At 45.2% G+C, this 22,089-nt stretch overlaps 1 pseudogene; it reads right to left on the bottom strand.

Moving 5' to 3' along the window:
- LOC132016397 (pecanex-like protein 2) overlaps positions 1 to 18,799 on the bottom strand; it is a 48,327-nt pseudogene extending 29,528 nt beyond the window's left edge.
- Between the last annotated feature and the right edge of the window lie 3,290 nt (positions 18,800 to 22,089).

Consider the following 22,089-nt stretch of genomic DNA (forward strand, 5'->3'; position numbering starts at 1 on the left):
TTTTATAAACATATATTTTTATCCCCAGGGGTACAGGTCTGTGAATCACCAGGTTTACACACTTCACAGCACTCACCAAATCACATACCCTCCCCAATGTCCATAATCCCACCCCCTTCTCCCAAACCCCCTCCCCCCCTGATGCAACATGGAGGCTTAAGTGGGTAGAAGAATCAATGAAACAAGATGGGATTGGGAGGGAGACAAACCATAAGTGAAAACACTCTTTTTAAAAACATTTCCAGGATCTCTTAGCTCATCTGCAATATCAAACTGGTAGAGATGTATATAAATACATCCCTGAACTATAAACAGTGAGTAAGTCCGACTGCATGCTCTGGGCCTTCCAGAATGAGCAATGACCATGGAGTCCTAACCAATCGTCCACCGGGCCCCTAGGACTGTGGCCACTAGACTCTGAGGATGGGGGATGTCTGGTCCCACCAAATGGCACACTGACCACCCTGGAGTTCTCCCAGCAAATGATATAATTCAGCAAGAAACTCTCGTTCCATGAAGAAGTGAGACTGTTCTTAGGCTACACAAGGAGGAAGCAGAGAGGAGGATTTTCACCTCGAATAGGTTAGCAAAACTGGTTAAATGTCATGTCCCCCCAGATCTGCATTTCTTTACAATTTCTCTCTCTGTGAGAGACTGGATGTCAGGGTTGGTTTTCTCTCCCCTTACATCAAACAAACTGGAGTGTGTGTGTGTGTGTGTGTGTGTGTGTGTGTGACAGTGCAATGCAGAGTTTAGACTTCCACCACGTGAATGAGGTAAGTAAAACCACACACCATGAAGAATGACACCGATAAAAGGACAGGTGGGGACACAGTGCGCCATAAAGGACCACCATCCACAGAGACATTGTAACTGCTGTGGGATTTTAATAAACACTCAGTTAAGGTAGGTCCCAGCACCTTCTCTTAGGAAACACCTTTTGTTCCTTTTACAGGATCGTACTGTAAAAGAAGAGGAAACTAAAAGACCCAGTATCTTCCATACGTGCACTAATTTGCTGCTCACGGGCAAGTCAGGACCCCAGTCTTCTTGGAGAGGCTCATGTGGTTCAGAGCGTGTCCCCTCCAAAGGGAGCACCAGAGGCCAACTGTCCCCACACTGTGACCTCTTGCACCATCCGTGTCAATGAATGACGAGTGGGCTGGCTGTTTCACTCTGCGTTTCCACTGAAACTGACTCCTCGCATTTTTTTCTATCACAGCGTTCTCATGATCTAAGTCAGCGGGCCACAGGAAGGCATTCAGTAAATAATTTTTGAATTATTTTGACAGTGTCCTAGGGTCTTAGTTCTGATAGACAAGAATGCCTACTTAAAGCAGCAGGAATTAATGTTTTGAACTGAAAATATATCTAGTAGATCCCAGATATCTTGCCACACAGGCTATATATCCATTTCCTGAGTGTGGCCACAGTGTGAGGCAGCTGTTTCTGCCCAAAGACACTTTCTGCCTCTCTTTGATGGTTCCCCAGACAGCAAGCACTGCTCCCCTTTAAGTGCTGTCTGCCATATCTACCAGCGACAGGCTGGGTCTGACTTATTTTTTCACACTTATTTCCCAAAAGGAATGAAGTCAATTTAAGAAGACATATACGGTACAATGGAAAATGATACAATTTAGGTAAAAAGGGGGATAAGAAAAAAATAGACAAAGCCAGAATGATGTCGAGGGACACTAACTATATTCTGTGATACCCTATCTATTTACTGAAGGTGGGCCACAGATCGCACCGGGGCTTTCTAGAAGCCAATGTACAAAGAGAACATGCATAGTTTCTTGTGTCTCTGAGACAACAACAAAATAATTCCTTGCAAGAGTCATAGCTATTTCTGGCAAAGACACCAAAAAGATAATATTCCCAGGACCCTAATAAAAGGAATATTTCAGAACACAGTGAACACCGTCCTTAATGGCATTGCCCAGAAAGTACAAACACCAGCTTCAGCGAGCTGTTCTAATACGGCCCAAGAGCCATAAAGAAAAATCATAAAATCACCTCTATGGGTGGCCAAAGAGTTCAGCCTTAAGTATGTGGTTCTTGCGTCTTCCAAGGGCAGATGTCAGGGACTCCTTAGGGACAGGAGAACTTCATCCTTTTGAGGAAATCCTTGCTATGGACGGTTTCTCTCCACCCAGTTCTGACAATTATTGTGTACTGAGTGGCAGTGGATTTTACTGTGTCCCCCCCCAACAAGCCCAGAAATGTAGATATTCTGTGTAGCTGGTGAGAGCAAGAACCCTGCCCTCGTTGTCAGCCAGACCAGAGGTAGAGCCGACATTCTCTTGGGAAAGTCAGAAAGCCAAAGTGAACAGTTGCCTGAACAGAAGGTCCCGTAACCAAAACTCAATTCGAAACGTCCTCCATTCCATTCCAGACAGCCTCATGGGGGAAGGGCCATCCAGGCTGGGAAGGCAGGCCCAAGGAGAGAGGACTTGGGGAAAGGAAGTCAGCCACTTCCCCTGAGGGGAAGCAATGGGAATGGGGATTAGGGAACGGGCTGTTCACCAAGAGGTCAGAAGATATTAAGGAGATGCTGGGCCATTATGTGATGGGGACTTCAAAGGGACACATTAAAAATGGTTCCCTGCAGCCAGAAGGCTTCCCTGATAGAAAATGTCAGCTTGCAGTACGATTTTCTGGTGAGAACACGCAGGAAGAAGCCTAAATGCATGACAAATTGTACAGATCAGGCCTCTCGACCCTACAACTTTCCTTACCCGACGCATGTACTTTGAGAAACACCACTCAGGTGCCCCGAAGCGTCCAACGGGATTCCACAGAAAACCCCATGTGTTGTCCCTACTGCATGCAGCGCTCTCCAGGAACAGCGTTTCAAAGCAACTTCACTGGACATTGATCTGAGCTGCGCTTCCATACGGTCACTGCCTTCATGGGCCCAGCGTGCCAGACACCGGGCTAGAGTTTTACAGATGCTGAGCAACGAGGCCACCAGGAGGGGACTGACAGGAGAGAACCAGTCCCTGGCCACAGTGCACCATAATTAGGCAAAGATCTGATTTAGTCCGTGCGTTTCAAGCTGCCAGGGGGACTCAGAGACACACACTTGGGGATGTGTGTGGATTTTATAAATGGTATTCTCTCTTTGGGTCACAGTAAAGATCCTTTCTGAATTGCCATGGCCACTAAGGAGGAGGTCACCAGATACGGTCAAAGCTAAGCTCAGAGCAGTTCACTTCCATGAACATTTGGACCTTACACGTGCATGTTACATGTGTGTGACAGAGCACGGGCCCAGCCAGCTGGAGAAATGCCGCACCCCCCAACAGTGAGCTTCTCATGTGGTGCCAGACCCGTAATGATAGGCATGCTAATGGGGGAAACCTAAACCAGCATTGTCTCCTGTTAGCGGGTGATATCAAGGAGCTGTTATGTGACCGGGCAAAATAATATCAGAGAAGACTTTTTAAGGTTTTTGAATTATGGTCAATTTCAGGAAAGTCACAGTGCGATTTGCCTACCCCACCCCACCCCCAGCCCCGCAAACCTCCTCTACAGTTTTAAAGTCACAGAGATGCCTTTCTCTGGCCCCCCTCAGCCCCACTGCTTCTTGGGGACAATGCTGGTCATCTATCCCCAGCTTCCTGCCCTGGGAGGAGCTCTCTGTATCTGCTAGCCTTCACCAGATTTAATTTCTGGGAAGAAATAATTATTCTAACAAAAATATGTATTTATATGCGAAACTATCCTATTACACATCCCGTCTTTTGCCGGCTACACATCCATCCGATAAGCACCCCCTTGAAATTAATCCGAACTTAATGATGGAGAAAAAGATGGCCAGGAATGTGTGCAACACAACGGAGGTCAGGAGCCGAAGTGAGTCAAGGGGTAGGACTGGTCTCCTGAGACACTGAATGAGTTTAGTTCTTTATTATTTTACTGGATAGTTTCTCCTCTAGTCCCAGGTTCCAGGCCTTCAGCAGCATTGGACTTGGGCACCTTTTAAGTATCACGGGGAGAATCTGGAAGTGTATCAGGCCAGTGTGCAATAGGAGGAAAATATGTTGGGATAATTTATACATGTTTGATTCTGTGGGCCCAGCAGAGATTTTTATTGTAACTGTTTTATATTCTGAGGAGACTCAATTTGTTTTAAGACATACCCACATGAATAAAAATTCTCTTGTGCTCTGTTCAGCAAGCAGGATTTTAAATGTGGTGAAACGCCTTCCAGTGAGACAGCATTGTTTTTTCTCAGAGAATTTGTATTTCAAAACTTCATCTTTTTGTGTAATTTTTTTTTAAAAGATTTTATTTATTTATTTGACACAGAGAGAGAGATCACAAGTAGGCAGAGAGGCAGGCAGGGGGCGGGGGGAAGTAGGCTTCCTGCTCAGCGGAGAGTCCAATGCGGGGCTTGATCTCAGGACCCTGAGATCATGACCTGAGCCAAAGGCAGAGGCTTAACCCACTCAGCCAGCCTCCCAGGCGCCCCTCTATTTGTGTAATATTAATCAACTTGAAAACTGGTGTCTCAGATAGCATCTCACTTCTCACACACCTTAACCTGCTTATGCCGGCGTAATTTCTCCTTTCATAAATGAGGACTCCAGGTCTCAAAAGTGACTTCTCTGGTAGAAGGGTCTGATCTTTTGGATTTAAAGTCAGTTTTTCCCCCCTTATCATACACTGTCTAGTAAGACTTCACAAATTATAAGCAAAAGTTCTCTGAATCTACTTTGTTCTACCAGCCCATAGGCGAACATGAAATGAACCAAGTCACTTTGTATACAGAGTAATTTATATTGGGCAAGTTTGAAGCACAGGCATAAGAAACAATGAAATATATAATAATCATATGTGAATATTTATATGTGAGTACTATGGTTTTTCTCCTATTCCGGGCCCACTCACAGATGAGAAAACCAACGCACTCAACTTTATACGGAAGAGTCATATTCTTTCTCATTCATATTTAATTCCAAGTTGTCTTATTTTACTTTTCTCCAACAAACTTATTCTTGAGTGTTGTTAAAATAGGCAGATTCTGTGAATGTTCAACAGGAAAGCCCTTTCCTTCCCACACTGCCTATCTAGACAAGCATGGCTTTGTCTCTCTCACTGACGTGTCACACAATTTGAAATGAAGAAGATTATGTGTGTAGGATTTCTGAATGGAGAACCCATTATTTTATGGGTGAACTTTGGACCCAAGGGATTTAACTGCTTACTCGAGCCGTGTAGACATAGGAACTCGGGGCTCGCTAATGACCTGAACGTTGTCTTAGAGAAGAAAAAATTCTAGATAGTTTCAAGATTAGTGGGAAGCTACGGCTCTCCATGGACTTGCCAGTTAGTCAAAAGGTTTGGGTTAGATTAACTTGAGATAAGATTAGTGACACAGATATATTAAAAATGTCCCCACAGGCCAGTGATTATGGGGTGTTAGCCAAACTCAGAGATAGCTGAGACCATTCCACACAAACAGGCACATAAATCCCATTTTTTGATGTTTTCCAGATCCACCGGTAATGTATGGCTACATCCTGATAACTGTGCTTAGCTTCCCACACTCATTATGCAAGAGCCTTCCAGGTTTCACAGTTGCTCAGGCAGCTGATCATTCAAGAAATTGAGCTGTTATCAGTGGTGACACCATCTTAAGATTTAAGAGTACGTCAGGTTAAATTTCTGAGTTTCAACAACCTGAGAGATTATTTTTAAAAATGGTTACTTATTCTTTCCTTCCCCTTCCTTTTTCCCTTCCTTCCTACTTTCCTTTCTTTCTTCCTTCCTTCTTCCCTCCCTCCCCCCCACTCCAAGAAAGTGTGGCATACTGCAAAGGTCATGGACTTTGGGGACCTCCACATCCATATGCTTACCTCTCCTCCACTACTGAGGACTTTGAAGCCTGGAGCAACTTATTGAATCTCATTCCCCCAATTTCTTTATGTCTCAGATAGGAATAATAACATCTGCTCACTTATAATAACTCACAGTTATTATAGGGAATATTCTAGAATATTCTAAGAACTATAATTAAAGTGATTAGTACCTGGCAAAGAACTCATGCTCAGGAAACCTTAGATAGGTTCTGCTTTCTTCCTCAACCAGGATTTCTGGATCATCCTGCATGAGCCTTTCAACACACCAGGGAAGGGACACAAATAAGACAAAGGGTCTCGGCCTTTGAGAGCCTCCCAGTCTAACAGCAAGGGTATTTCACAGCCTGCAGGAATAAAGAACTGCATCTATAAGCTTTGCAAGAATACTGAAAATAAGCCTTGGTTTTAAAATTATGCATTGTGATTTTATTATCAAGAAACCTTTATTGACCACCTACCACATGTGGCCACATGACCAACACCATGGCCACATCCTGATCCCCAGGATTCATGATCTAGATACAACAAACAAAAGAAACCATAATTTTCATCATGACTTTGTTCTAAATAAGAAGACAAAGTAATATCTATTGGTTGTGGTTTCTTGTTTGAACTACTGTTATGAGCAAACACTGGAGGTATTTGATCCCATGGGAATGTATATATAAAACATAAAATATATATACAAATACAGTATCATTCATCCTAAAAAAATACTGAGAAAAGAATAAATCGACAGGAAACAAGAGTTAGACAACTAATAGAAAAGGTGAATGTCCACATAACATTGTGCATTTCTGACACGGGGTTCCAAAACGCCACTTGATCAAATGACTCCTTAAGATTTCATAAGCTCTCCCCTAAGAAGATTTCTGGAAAACTGATCTTGCTATGATAAAAACGTAGTGGTCCTGTCTGTATTAATGAGGCTAATGGAAGCTGCATGTGTAACTAAAGTCCATCTCAGCAGCCCCAGAACTCCCCTGCATGTGGCCCTGCTGCGTGTGGCCCTGCTGCATGTGACCCGGCCTTAGATGATAGGATCCGCTTCATCACCCTGGAGAGAACACTGCTTTATGGCAGTTCACGTCATCTGCCAAGAGGAGCCCAGGACCCCTATAGCGTCATTTCCATAGCACTGGATAAACCACGTTTTCTAACCCGAATTTAACCCCACTTCCACCCAGGCCACAAACTCTTGAGATCCTTTCACCGTGCCATCAGAGACTCATGATCCATTCCTCAACTTACTGTCATGTTCTCCTCCTCTCCTTGGTGCCCTTTTGTAAAGCTGCCTCTCCCTGTCCCTTCTGCAGCTCTCTGGAGTGGGGCTCATTGTTTTCCTACACTCCTCGGGTGCCCCAGACAGAGGAGGTTGGAATATGTCCTCTTGCTTCTCAGGGATGCTCTCAGGCCATTCTCTCTGTCTACTTATAATAACTCACAGTTACCATACTCACTGCACCATTCTCCCTTGTTGCCTCCTTCCAGGACCTTCTAGGTAATTCCAAGTCCATGGAGATTCTGGCCCGGGATAACTGGCACTCTCCATCATATCTCTGGCCACCTCTTTTGGAGATTTCAGGATCACAGAGAAGCTCCTTCCAGGATCCTGAGCCCCGACTCCCACTCATCTCATGATCTCATCTTCCACTCAACCTCAGACATTCATCTCCATGGCCAATAACCTAAGCTGTGATTACCAAAGACTGTGTCCCCCTGTGAGTGTTAGTTTCAAAGCTACTGCTCTCCAGCAACCACCTCCTGTCTTTCTAGCTCATTCCCTCTAACACTACAACTTCAACAATGCTGACGTACATTTCCTGGATCCAGAAAGTCCACCACCAGGTCCTGTTCCTTACTTCCCCCCACCCCAGGTGGCATTCCATGGATGGCCATTGCTGTCATCATCACACCCTTGCACACGTTGTCAGTTTCCTTGTCCTTGGTTTACCTTATGGCACTCAGTCAACTCGGTCTCAATCCCGCTTAAGCCTAGCTCTGCCATTCTCTACCTGCACCCATGAGGCTGCATGTGGCTTAGGGAGAAACACGAGCAACCTTAACATGTCTTCCTTTAAAATCATGATACCTAATCTCTAGTGGCCTCTTCATACTGGCCGACTGGATTGCCGCCACTCCATCGATTCTTCCATCCTCACGCCCATCTCTTAACTGCGTCTGGGCCATATGTTCCCCCTCCTCTCCTGTTACTGTCAATGAGCTACTATGGATTCCATTCTCCCAGCCCTTGGGATTCTATCACTCACCATCACAGCAAGCCTCCTCTTCCCTTTGCCTGAAATCCTTCCACTCTGCTTCACTGCGCAGGCCCATCATCATCTGGTGCACTGATGCTCCAGGGTGCTGACCTTCCCTGTGTGGCACCGTATTAGCAGGAAGTTCACAGCCATGGTCTCAAGACTGGGATGTCCACCAATAACACCTACTCCCTGTGAGAGAATTATACTTCAGGTCTGGCAGAGAGGACACATTTAACTTTCCTGCAAGTGCATCATATGGTGGAAGTATTTTATACCTCCTGACCTGATGGCTTGTTGAGCTGGAAATATACTAGGAACTTAGAGATCACACCGAGGTTCCAATGATGAGTCCAGAATCTGAGAGGTCAAGTCACCTGTGATGCTCTGTTAAGTAGCTTGATGTCTTATATACCTTTTGGTTGCCTTTTATTGGGGGGGAGGGGCTACTAGAAAAATAAGGTGGAACTTCTGAAAGGATGTGCCAGTGACTGAAGGCATTTTACCCAGTTACTTAGTGTTTGCACACTAAATAAGCATTACAATACAAATCTAAACAAATATCCAAAAGGAGAAAGGAAGGGAGAAGGGAAAATGGTAATATGGAAAGAGAAATTCTGGTTAAGAGCTAGAGAGTCACATGGGTTTGCCTAGTCCCAGCACTAAGTAGCTGTGAGCCGGCCTAGTTCCAGCACTAACTAGATGTGAGCCTGCAGAATGTATTCACCTCCTGGCTCCTCGCTCTCCCATGTGTTAACTGGGACGAAGTGATGGGACTGTGGTGGTTCTGACCATAGGTGTCATCTTCACAGGCTGGCGCTCTCTCCTTAGCTCAGAGTTCACATTCATGTCATAAGAGACTCCCTCAAGTGCCTCTTACTTTTGGCTCCTACTCTTGGTTCTCTCCCTCTTTATTTCAAGTATTTTCCAGTAGCCTGGCTTCTCTTGTTCACAGCACCATGAGTCCTCAGTCGTCTCCCCTTCTAACAGGAATGGATGAACCCATCAGCCTGGGTCACTTGGTTGACTAAAGGAGAACAAAAATGTATTGAACAGATAATCAACTCTCACTTTTCCATGTTTCTATATCCACCTACAGTGATGGTTAAATGGACTTAAAATCCAATAGATTCCATTTCTTTTGAAAAACCTTGAACTTGGTGCCCCTCATACTGTGGACCTTCTAAAGTGTGTTATCTGTTACCTTGACTTTGATTTAAAGCCAATGATTAATCTATCAAGTCTTGAATGGTTTCCTGAGAGGCTCCTTGGTGAGGCAGATGCAAGTAATACTCATAAACCCAAGAGCAGCAAAGGTACCACAATACCTATATATTAACAAATATAGAATTTATTTCTATTCTAGGATGTGTGAGCCAAAAGGAGTAGGAGAGAAAAGTGCAGCTTCCTTATTTGTATTCTTGGTTTGAACTGGTTTCAATTGTTCCCTACAGTACCAGTCCAAAAATAAATTAATTAATTAAAGATGTGTCATGGACCTTAATCATTTTCTGGGCTATCCAAGATCTAAATCTCTACTGCATATTTGGAAAATTACCCAGAAGCCAAACCAGCCAATTGTTCATGAACTTTTTACTTTTACTCTTTCTCCTGGGTACTCATCTAGACAACATCTCCTAGTTTCTCTTACAGCCAGCTATGTCATTTCTAAATAATAGGAAGAGTAGATGATGTATTACAGGTACAGGTCTGTCCCAAAGTAACCCTATAGGCAAGTCTCCACTCCCTGCCACCTTGATGCTGAAGCTCAGAGTGACCTCAAAAGCACTGTGTAGGGACTAAGCAAAGCTTCCATTGGCCAGGACCCTTGACGGTGTGGAAGGGAACCATCCCTGACCTCCACCACTCTTCTCACTGATCAGATTCTACGTGAGTACAAAAATAAGCCTCTGTTGTGCCAGTCATGGAGATTTGAGACTTAATCATGACAGCAGCTAGCATGACTTCAACCAATGTACTCATATGGTGAGTCCTGGAAAGAGGCAGTGGTCATCTCCTGCTCTGGGAACTGAGAATTGTGTTTGGGAAAGACACCCTCTTTCCCAGCCTTCCTTGCATCTAGAGCATAGGCATGTGGTCTCTGCTTCATCCATGAGCTGCACCCCAGACTTTGACTAATGTGCTGGTGACAAAAAGAAGCAGGTTTTGGGGACATATTCTGTAAGGGGGGTGATGGCAGCAGAGGCTCTTCACCCAGATTCAGGGGGTAGCAGGGGCAGCAGCAGCATCCAGGATCATGGTGTCAATAAAATGAGGGCAGCGCCCATGTCCCCCCTCCTCCCTGCCAAGATGTGACCGCTTCATGAGATCAGTGCTACAGTGTGATTTTAGACATGGCTCTTGACTTAGAATTACCAAGCCTGCTTTTCCAGCCTTCTCAGGAAGTCTGTGCCCTGTGCAATGTCTTCCAATAAACCCTCCTCCTGGCTAAGTTCATTAGAGTTGATTTCTGCTGCTTACAATTAAAAACTACAATGGATACAGCTGCATCCCTTGCAGTGAAAAATGGACAGGTGGGCTTCCTGCTCCCCAGTCATGGGAGGTTGTCTTCCCTCTTCCTCCGGTGTGTGCTGTTCATTTCCTAGACTCGGTCTGTGCTATGAGCGGTGCACTCTTCCACTGACAGCTTCAGTGTGCTTCAGAAAAGGAGCACAGCTGGATTTGGACTGCCCCAGGTCATAATGAAGTAGGTCACGTTTGACCGAAGAAAAGAAACCTATTTGGGAATATAGGAAACTGGAGAAAAAAGTGAAACACTGAAGGGATAGCTTGGGAAAATACTCCAGGAGGAGAAAAAAAACAAGATCTTCCCTGGGAATACTGTAATAAATATTGCAAAAAGATATAAAAAGGAAGAGTCCTTTTAGATCCCCTGGATCCTGCCTGCAAATACAACATAACTTGGGTTTTTGTCCTGCTCTGTTAAATAGCATCATGTTCCAGTCTACAGTAGAATTAGGTTAAAGAAAACGTATTGTACAGGAGTGAGCGGTATCGGGCAGGTTAACTGATGTTTTGTTCCCAAGACATCATTAATAGGCTTAGGCCATTCTTATAGGCAGGTTCCATTTCTCCTGTCATTGTCAGGAGGAAGAAAAACCACGTAGGAGACCCTCCTGGGCGGTCTCACCGAACACAACAGTTGGTGTGTTGGTTCTGAGCCATGTTCTGGGTTTCACCTGAGGCAGCTTCGGGAGCCTGGTGTGTAGTTCCAAGACTGGCCCCCAGTGACTCATGCTGTTTGACAGGGCTACTTTCCACCACACGAATTGGAGCCGTCCTTGGGGATGACTGGCCAACAGGACATGATGGGAGTGACACGGTGCCTGTCTCAGAGACTGGGCCATAAAGGGCCTCACGGTGGCCACATCCCCCTCTTTGGAACACCAAGACGACCCAGACCACACCTAGTAAAGCCCACTAGACACTGAGCTGCACAGGGAGGACAGCCACAGGCCCGAGTTGGCAGCCAGCTCTGGATGTGGCCTTCAGACCTTCCAGCCTGGTTCATCTCCCAGCTGAATGTAGCCGCCCAAGAAACCCAGGGTGAGCCCAGCAGAAGAACCACCAGCCACCCCCACGGCAGTGAAGAAGAAACATCCTTGTTGTGCTAAACCATTATGTTTTTGATGGTTGGTTACACCCTCCAAAATGGTATGAGGCAAAGCCCTAACGCTCAGGGTGATGGGTTAAGAAGAACGCCTGTTCATGGTGTGCAGAGATCACAGGTAAGGTTCTGCATGCTTCCAACATCCAGGTAACTTGGAAGTCTGGAAACTCAAGGGTTAGTTAGTTCACCAGCAGAATGGAAGCCCCATGGCACTTGTGATAGAAGCTCTAACTCAGGGTCAATCGGGCTCACTTAAAAAATTCTCCTTTGAATTCCAGGAAAACTTAAAAGCTCTCAAAATGGACAAGGCTGTTGCATTTTTGCACCACCTCCTGTGGCATTTTCTGGCATTTGGGCATAATTTCAGGGAAACACAGCTTCTCTGCTCATTGTGAAGAGTTGGATCCCTACTCCCTTGGCCCAGTGACGTTTTCCAAAGTAAGTTCCCTGAATTCGATTCTTAAAATTTGTAAGGATGCATAGAATTACATGCTTAAACCAGAGAACCCACCATTCTAAAATATATCTATCTATATGTGTGTGTGTGTATTTACATACATGCACACATGTGCACACGTTCACACATATATATGGTACAAAGTTATTTAGGAATTCTAATAAAAGTAATGGATTTTCACAAGACTAAAGCTTAGAACCAAAATGCTTGGTTAAAATTTTAGGAAACTGTTAAAGATATAAAATGATGGCAATTTGTTCTTGGCTAAAAGGTGTGTTTTCATCACTGTGAGGGTCTGGAGGGTGATGACCTGGCTCTTACTCATCTTTCCAACATTTTCTGGGACTCCTTTCTCCCAAGCCACCTGGAAACCCCAAATGGCTGTTTGGCCCTTTTATCATCACGTGCCCACTCTCCCCTCCAGTTGCAGCCTCTCCTCTGCCGAGCTGACCCAGAGCCTAGTCTGATGCCTCGTCTCTGGTCCCCATGGCGCCCCATGCATGGCACTTCCGTGATGCTCATTGCTCAGTATGTGTCCCTTGTCAGCAAGGCTTCAAGCTCCTTAAGGTGGGGCCCCTGCCCGTCTGCACTCACAGCACCCAGCCCAGTGCTTGCTAAATGTCTTCTGAGTGAATATATGGCCCTTAAGTCCAATTAGCCACTTGACAGATCCACTTATATGAGTCAACAGCATTTATTTTTTTTTAAGATTTTATTTATCAGAGAGAGAGAGAGAGCACAGGCAGGCAGAGTGGCAGCAGAGGCAGAGGGAGAAGCAGACTCCCTGCTGAGCAAGGAGCCTGATGTAGGACTCGATCCCAGGACACTGGGATCATGACCTGAGCTGAAGGCAGCCGATTAACCAACTGAGCCACCCAGGTGTCCCGTGAGTCGACAGCATTTAAAAGTCCATTTAAATAACCAACATGGAGCCCTTGGTTACATTACCAAACCCAAAAGTGCTGTTCGCCTCCAGGCTTCCCAGTCTCAGTAAAGGCACCTCTGTCCACCCACGTGCCCAACCTGGAAACCGGGGAGCATGCCGAGCCTCCTCTCTCCCGCACCCACCAAAGCTGTTGAGCCCAGCCCTGTCCACATCCAAATCTCCCTGATCTCCTCTGCCTCCCCCTTCCTCCCCTGTTTGGGTGACTCCGAGACCCCCCTAAACGGCTCCCCATTATGCAGAGAATGAATGCAGCCCCTCATCCCGGTTGGGAGGCCCCACGTGTCTGGGCTCCCACCCCCTCCCATGCCAGCCTGCAGAAGGCCTGCTGGTTTGCTCTAGTCACGTCAGGGCTCCCCGCTCATCCACAGAAGCCCCCAGCCTGCACCATCCTTCTCCGTGGCTGCCTTCCCTGGCCGCCCCGTCTAATGTAGCAGCCCCCAACCCCGTCCTCTGTGGTGATCACGGTCACAGACACATGATTTACTTCTTTTTCATAGAACTTTCCACCATTGTGTTCGTTTGCTCATTTGTTTATTGTTTTCCACATGTCCCACTGAAGGTCAATGCCACAAGGGTAATAGTCTGTAGTCACGTGCCCATGGCACCGCCGCAATTAGAACTTGGCCAGACAAGAGGAGGTGTTGGAAAAACATGAACCAAATGAGGGAATAACCAAAGAACACAGGAGAAGGGCCCCTGAGCACATATGTTGCCCTAATCCCCGCCCACTCCCCACTCGGCCCTGGGGGGCAGAATAACGGGAAAACTGGGGTCATGCTTTCAAGATTCGGGTCAACTCCGTGACCGCAAACCAATAAGCATCCCCACCGTGCCCACAAACACATGATCTCATCTAAGTCACGCAACTTTAAGAGGCTGCCATTCTCCTCTTCTCATCGTACAGTTGAAGACAAAAGGCTCAGACACAGAAAGATGACCCCATGCAGGCCTCAACACCTGAAACCCCAGAAGCAGCTTCTGTTTCAGGTCTGGCTGACCCCAGGTGGAGCCCGTGCATGCTCCATGTCCTCCTGGCACATCTGAGTTTTTTCTAGAAGGATTAAACCAAAGTTCTGACTTGCCATGCCAAAGGTTTTCACCAGAGGGTACGGTTCACCTCATTACTCCCTCAGATGGCCGGGATGGGTCTACACCAGAATACATAAATGAGGGCAGTTGTAAGCAGCTCCCCCTCCCCCCGCAATCTATTCTTCCCCTCATGGAGACTTCTCATGAAAGCTTTGCAGGATAACTAATTTAGGCAACCGGCCTCCAACAACTTCCACAATGAAGAGATTCTTACCTGAAAATTTCAGTCCTCGAAGCTGAAAGGTGACAAGACCATTTCCAATTTCAATCAGGTGAACGAAAGCATTGAGGTAGTCGGAGGCCAAAATAAAGCAATCGCCAGAGATGTAGTTACCCCATTGACCAAGAACTAAGTCTCCACACAGGGACTCCTGCAGGGCCTGTGTCAGGTGCTCATAAAAGATGGAATTAAGATTGTTGTCATCACTCCCTAAAGACAGAACAAGAAATACAATCAGTGGGTACTTACCCCTATGCACTAAGATCTGTGAAATGAGGTGTTGTCATTTGATCAAGGGTAAATCAGGATTTGTAGATACTTTGCCCATTTTTGTTGACTTTGTGAAACCCTCTTATTTTTTTACCTTTATCTTTTTCCTGGGCAGTCTCGTCTACACAAATGGATTAAATTATTGTCTTAATGCAGATGACTTACAAATTCATACCTCTGAGGTCTCTTGTCTAAGCTCTAGACCTGTGTACCTACCTGTTTACTTAACATCTGCTCTGGTATGTCCCAAATTCTCCTCACCTCCAACGTGCCTGGGTCTAGCCCCCCTTCTGTTGCCCATTTCAGGAAATGGTACCAGTACCCAAACAACCATAACCCAGGATCTCTGTTCCCACTCCTTCACATGTTGGCCTCTCAATTTTAATTTCTTCAATATCTTTTGCATCTTTCTACCCTTCCTCATTTGCATTACATCTACCTTATTGCAAGCTGAATTATTTCTCAAGTGGACAGCCACATTAGTCCTATGACTCCCTGGTGTATCTTTACTGGGATCCCTGTTGCCTCAACTACTTCCTACACCACAGCCAGAATGAGCTTTTTGACTTCAGAAGTTGAATGCGCTCTCTAGGACCCCTCAGCCCCATTATTTCTAGTCCCTAGTGGTTTTTCAATGCTCTTAAAATAGAAACAAGGCCTCTTCACATCACCTATAAAAGGATCCCATATAATTTATTATTCCCGGGTATAAGCTGGAACAGCTGTAGGTATAAGCTAGGAGCAAACCTCGGATATATGGACACACAAGAGGCAGGTGGGATCTGCTCCCTATTCCAATCTCCGTCCTCTCTTCACACAAATATCCTCCTCCCTTCTCACTTAATGCTCAGCAGATAACTTCTTCCAGTGGAAGGACTCATAAGCCCTTCTCACGCAGACCTTTGTAGACACCAATCTTTCTGCCCAGGTTGCTCTTCCACTCCTCTCTGGCTTTTGCACACTTTCTGTTCTTCAGATCTCATCTTAATGGCTACTTCAGGGAAGCCTCCACTGACCACTTTGCTGGGCCAAATCCCCTATTACAGGTTCACAGCACTGTGATCCTCTACTCTAAAGCACCCGCTACAGTTAGAATCTGACTTTTGGTTTTTGTGTATATCTGGGTATTCGATTTGCATTTGATTTCTCCAATCCAGTGGAGAAAATGAAGCGCAGAAGACAAGACATGAAGGAAGACAGATCTGCATCTGAATCTGCTTACTTCTCTGTCCCAACCCTGGTGGAAGTCCTAACACACAAAAGGAACTAACTGAATGTTGAATCATGGATAACACCATAGGTTCTACAGCTTCTTTAAGAAAATTCTGTTTTTAAGGACACACCTGTCAAGTAACTCCCAGGGCTTTGTGAAATCAAAGTCAATGAGGCATAGAGACAATAAACAGCATCAATTCGTAAGTGTGTGTGTGTGTGCACGTACATGCGTGTGCATATGTGTGGACACACACATATGTGCTACATATAAATATAAATGATTACTGCTAGTATTATGTATTATAGACAAATTCAGGTTTTTATGTTATATACACATAGATATATAGATGTCATTTACTGCTTCTAAATTATATATATAATTCAGATTTTTGGAGGGATAATTTATGTGGAGTAAACGTTATCTTTTTTAATGTGCAATCCTATGAATTTAATAAATGCATCTTCACATAACCACTGATTAGAAAGATGCATTTGAGATTTGCGCATGTGGCTGTACCCAGCAGTCTGCTCCGTTTCAGTGCTGCATAGTATTCCGTGGTATGCATGCACTAGACCTTGTTTATCCATTTATCCGCTGGAGGAAATTTGGGTTGGTTCCAGTTTTAGTGATTAGGAGGAAATCCGCCAAAAAATATTTATAAGCGGAAGTTTATAGGAACGTAAGTTTGGGTTTCTCTTGCATAAATACCTAGGAGTGGGGCTGCCGTTCTCCAAAGTGGCTGTACCACGTTTGCTTCCCCTCCAGCTGCATGACTGAGAGTTCTAGCTCTTCCTCATCTTTACCAAGACTCGGCATTATCAGCAGCTGCCTGCTTGCTTGTTTAATTATAGCTGTTCTGACTGGGTGAATGGTAATACCGAGAGAAGAGTGAAGGAGGGGTACAGGAAAGGAGATGGAAGGTTGGGGGGCATGGGATTGGGGGTTATGGTATCTTTCCTTTAATCCCCCTTCCATTCCCTCTATCAGATCTGTCACAGTGAAGGATAAAACACACTTTAAAGAGAAGACTGGATAAACCCGGATGTCCTCCTGCTCGGTGGTCTCATGCGTGGAGGAAGTGTCAGGAGGGTCTGAGGGAAAAGTTTACATTCAGTACTCTTATTTTAGGGGCCTCTTATGTTTGGGAGTGAACTTCTGGCTCTGGAAAGTCAGAGAAGCAGAGCCGCCCCAAGGAAGAAATTCTTCTAGATGGGTCTATTGGAGTGGAGGCAACGTCGGGGGAGGTCCAGGTAAGGGCTGCATGTCTGAGTAGAGCCGCCCCTGGTCCAGACTTTAGGGAAAGGGAGCATGACTGGGGGTGCATGAAGGTGAAAACTAGCCCCTTCCTATGTAAGGAAGAGCACTGGTCCACCTGTAAGAAATCTAAGATGATGCCATCAACTATGACTATCCTCGCTGAGCACCCACAGCAGTTGAAGACGGAATTGAAATTAGTGCACTTATAGCCTGATTGTGATTAACGGGGAGAAACAGACGGTTCTATGGGCTGAGTCATGTCACGCAGTCTTCTGAAGTACCAGCACGCTCAGTCTTCTGTGCAGAAGAAGCCTGCCTGACCCGCCCTTTGATGCGTGTCCGATGGTGAATCTATACGCATCCCGAGACCCTAATCTGAGATTACTTCGGAGTCTCTGCCACTTTTAAAGGGAAGGCCTGGATGAGAGAATTTTTGCTTAATTCTCCAAACTGTTCAATATTTAACTAAGACAAAAACAATTTCAACCACCAAAGTGGAGTCTTTGTAGAAAGAACACCTTGACCATGGAGCCACATGAATAACTGGAGGGAAGACGCACTCGTGTCTCTGTCCGTACGCCTCGTGTCAGTGGCCCTGCAATGTCACAGAGTCCCAGGGCTGCGCATCAGAGACACTCGTAGCCTACCAGCCCCCCCCGCGCCCCCACATTGTACCGATGAGTTGAACTTTAGTTCAACAAAAAATAAGCCTGTCTCTCCAGGTATTTTACCATTTCTAATTATGAGTTCAAAGTAATCATGTACATGCAATTCAGATGTAGATAGTGACATGATACCACTCCTCCTAGACAAAACCTTTGGCACAGCCAAGAGTGAGGTGGATAAAAATAGAGATGGGTTAACTCTGCATTCTGATATGAGGAAAAAAGGTAGAATAGTTAAAAATGTAACAGAATGGAGAAAGCAAAAAGTAAGATGATTTCCTAGCAGGTAAGTCCTTCCACAGCTTAATGTTGAATGAAGTTTCTGAAGACTACAGGACCCTACATGCAGGAATGGTTTGCTGTTGAGAACATTGTAAGACTGATGACAATTTTTTTTTTTTTTTTGCTACAAGACCAGTAACAAGGTTTAGAATCCATATTTGCCTTTTGCCACACACAAACTAAGATGTCCTCATTGACAATCACTTTAAACTGAACAGGGACCATAACAAGTCTAGGTAACAGAGAAGAGTATTTCCAAACCCAGTCAGGAGGCTTGCTCTGTCTATCTGTATCATTTCTTTTTTCTGGCCAGCATATTCATTACCCAGACATATTTCCAGTGACTAAAAAGAGTGATCCCCCATTTGGATTGAAGGAAGCCATCTATATAAGGGAATAAATAAGGAATTTAAAGAGTAAGAAAGAAGGTATTTGCTTACCTGGATCCTTTTCAATTTGACCACCAGTCTCGTGTTGGAATTATCCACACCTCATGTACTAGAAGGGGGCACAGAGGGTAGAAGGTCACAAGTAGAACACTACAGAGAAGAGAGAGTTGGTTTGCGGAATTGGCTGTGTAGTGGAGAAGGCAGGGGACGTGGAGCTCACCAATGAGGGGGATCACTCCTATAGGACATGCTGCAGGAAGGGAGAGGGGTCTCACGATAAGGAAAAGAGGGAAAATTACAAGAAACCCAGGGAGGGGAGAGATGATGACATCTCAGGATTGGGAGACCGGCCTTGTGCCTTATCAAGTTAGAGCACCAGGTCCATAAAATGAAAGCAAGCACTTGGATTGCCGATGGAATGTCACTCACCTTCTGATTTTAAAAGCGGTACCCACACAGGCATCTTTCTCTTCCACCTGATCCCAGAAAACTGGTGAGCGATCAGCATCACCACCACTTGCTTTGGAGCAGTGGGCGCATTCCTCCAGGCCTCTCTTCCGTTGAAGCCCAAGAATGAAATTGGGTCTTACCAACTAGAAGGTGACAGATTGTCTGCAGCCATGGTGACAAACAGCCATCAGAACCAGTTTTAAATCTCTCCGATTATGACAACTCACCTCCGTTCAGAGTCTCAAGTACACCAGTCAACCCATGTGGCCCCTTGCTTCTGAAGACAGCCAGTGTGGGCGGACTCACTCCGGAATTCTGAGGGGTGACTGATCAATGGTGTGTCCCCAAGGAACTGTCTGTGCCCATGCTATCAACCCGCTTCTGCCCTAATACTTCAGCCATCCTTGACCTTCATGTGTCCCAGAAACACTTTATAAGTGCAATAGCTCTGCTTAGAGATGTGCCTGACCTGCTTTGTCCTTTTATTTATATTTTTAATCCATTAAAGATTTTTTAAAGATTTTATTTATTTATTAGACAGAGATCACAAGTAGGCAGACAGGCAGGCAGAGAGAGAGAGTGGAGGAAGCAGGCTCCTCCCAGATGTGGGGCTCGATCCCAGGACCCCGAGATCTTGACCTGAGCCAAAGGTAGAGGCTTTAACCCACCGAGCCACCCAGGTGCCCCTAAAGATTTTTTTAATTCATTCATTTGAGAGAGGGAGCTAGAGAGAGCACAAGCAGAGGGAGAGACAGATGGAGAAGCAGAGGGAGAAGGAGAGGGAGAAGCACATTCCCCACTAAGCTGAGAGCCCAGCGTGGGGCTCAACCCCAAGACCCCAGGATCATGACCTGAGCTGAAGGCAGATGCTTAACCATGGAGCTGCCCAGGCATTCTGTGTCTTTTTGTTTCAGATCTTCAGTGGTGGTCTCAACACCCTTTGAAGGATGAAATAGGAGATTGACTTCAACCACATGACCTTGAATATTTAACTGTTCATGATGTACAAAGATGGCAATTTCATACGGTTAAACTGACTGAAGCCATTAAGAAAGGGCTTTCACTAGAAATATACCATCGAATACAGGCTTACGTACAAATTTGAACAATAATGAATGTCCTCTTCACATTTGTGAAAAAAACTGATCTTTTGCATGTCTGGCCCCTGCCTTTCCTTTCTCTGCTCCAATCACGCTAGCCTTTTTCTACATCTGCAGCTTGCCCTGACCTCCTATTCCTGTCACCCTGCCTTCCCTGGCATCCTTTGTGACTCTGGCGTCCTCCCTCTAGTTGAAGTCCTTTCTACCCCGTCTGCCTTCCTGACAGACTCCTCTAGTGCTTCAAGTCTGGCCCCAGTATTGCTCTCAGGGAAGCCTTTCTGACCCCTGCTCTAGGTTTGACTCATGTCATATGCTCCTTCACACATTGCACCTCTCCTGTGGGGAGCCTGTCATAGTTAATATTACTAACAGTGATGACAGCTAATAGTCCTGTAACACGTCTCTGTGTAAGTACTTCACGTGAGCTAACACATCATATCCTTACAACTACCTTCATAGGTAGGTATTATTATTATACCCATTCCCTCCGAGTAGGAACTTGAGCCACAGTGAAATTAACTACAGTTCCCAAACCACACATAAATGTGGAGTCAGGATTTGAACCTGGTGGGCTGACTCTACCATGTCGTATATTTCTTTTTGTGATTATTTGATTATATCTGCCTCTCACTCCAGACCCTGAGTAACATTAAGACCCACCTTTGCTCACAACTAGCATGAATAAATGAAGGACCCCAAATAATGCTGTTTCTAATGTTAATTCTTCTCTCATGACTAAGAAGAAAAGAGTCTAGCCTCCACCAACTTCCAACTTAGAGTTAAAGGTGATCATTGACATCCTGAGTGTGATTTAATAAATGACAAGCACTCCTTAGTAGATATGGATCTTTATAAAAAATCTCAGAATACAGGATTCTGTTGTGAACTTGTCTCTTGGGAATCAGAGAGATTAAAAAATAAAAAATAGGGGAGCCTGGGTGGCTCAGTAGGTTAAAGCCTCTGCCTTCAACTCAGGTCATGATCTCAGGGTCCTGGGATCGAGCCCCACATCGGGCTCTCTGCTCAGTGGGGAGCCTGCTTCCTCCTCTCTCTCTGCCTGCCTCTCTGCCTACTTATGATCTCTGTCAAATAAATAAATAAAATATTTAAAAATATATATTTATATGGAGCTAAGAAAAAAAGTATTCTCCTTTTCCATCTGTTTCAGATACTTGAGAAGCATCTAGGTGAGATCCTGTTTGAGCTTTGTGGGACTGGAGAGAAGAACTATTTGGCTGCATCTCAAAAACGCTGTTAGCCCCACCACTCTGTTCTATTATTGCTTCAGTTTTCCTTCCAAATACCCTCGGATCAGCTTTGAAAATAAAAGAGACCAGGGTGGCGAAAAATACAGCAAACAACAAAATTCTTTCTAATGAAGGCCGAAATCCCATGTTGGCATAAGAAGTCCCTAAATGGAATTTTAATTTCACCTGAAGACCTAGGATGAATGGAATTTTTAGCAGCAGAATAAACAATTTTTAAAGTGGGGCTGAGCCAAAAGAAATTCATTTACTATATTCCTCAGGGAATTAAAACACCTTCTAAAATTATGTTAACTGGAAAACTATCTTTTCAAAAGGCTATTGGGTTCAGAGTGCTAAATTTGATCAGCAATAACTAAGCCAAGCTGCCTGGTACCCCAGGACCTCTGGCTCTCCACCAGACTCTCTAAGAAGGTGAACTGTCAGCCATACCGGGTCATTCGAGCTTTTCTCCAGTGTTTTCCTCCCCTACATTTGGTGCTTATCACTCAAAGGTGCTAATTAGCTCAGTAATTGGATTTCTGCCTTAACTGTCCGATTGCATAAACATCAATTCTGTTTGCTCAGAGAGAAAATGGGGGCTTGTATCTCATACCTCAGTCTCCAGGGGGGTGCAGAATGCTGGTACATGTTAGGTGTATGTCTCTCTGCACATACTCTTCCCAGCACCTGCCTGGCAAGTCCTTGTTCATTGCTAGGCAACATTGTCCTGAGGGCCACAGAC

Source organism: Mustela nigripes, chromosome 4 (genome assembly GCF_022355385.1).
Source record: "Mustela nigripes isolate SB6536 chromosome 4, MUSNIG.SB6536, whole genome shotgun sequence".
NCBI lineage: Eukaryota > Metazoa > Chordata > Mammalia > Carnivora > Mustelidae > Mustela > Mustela nigripes.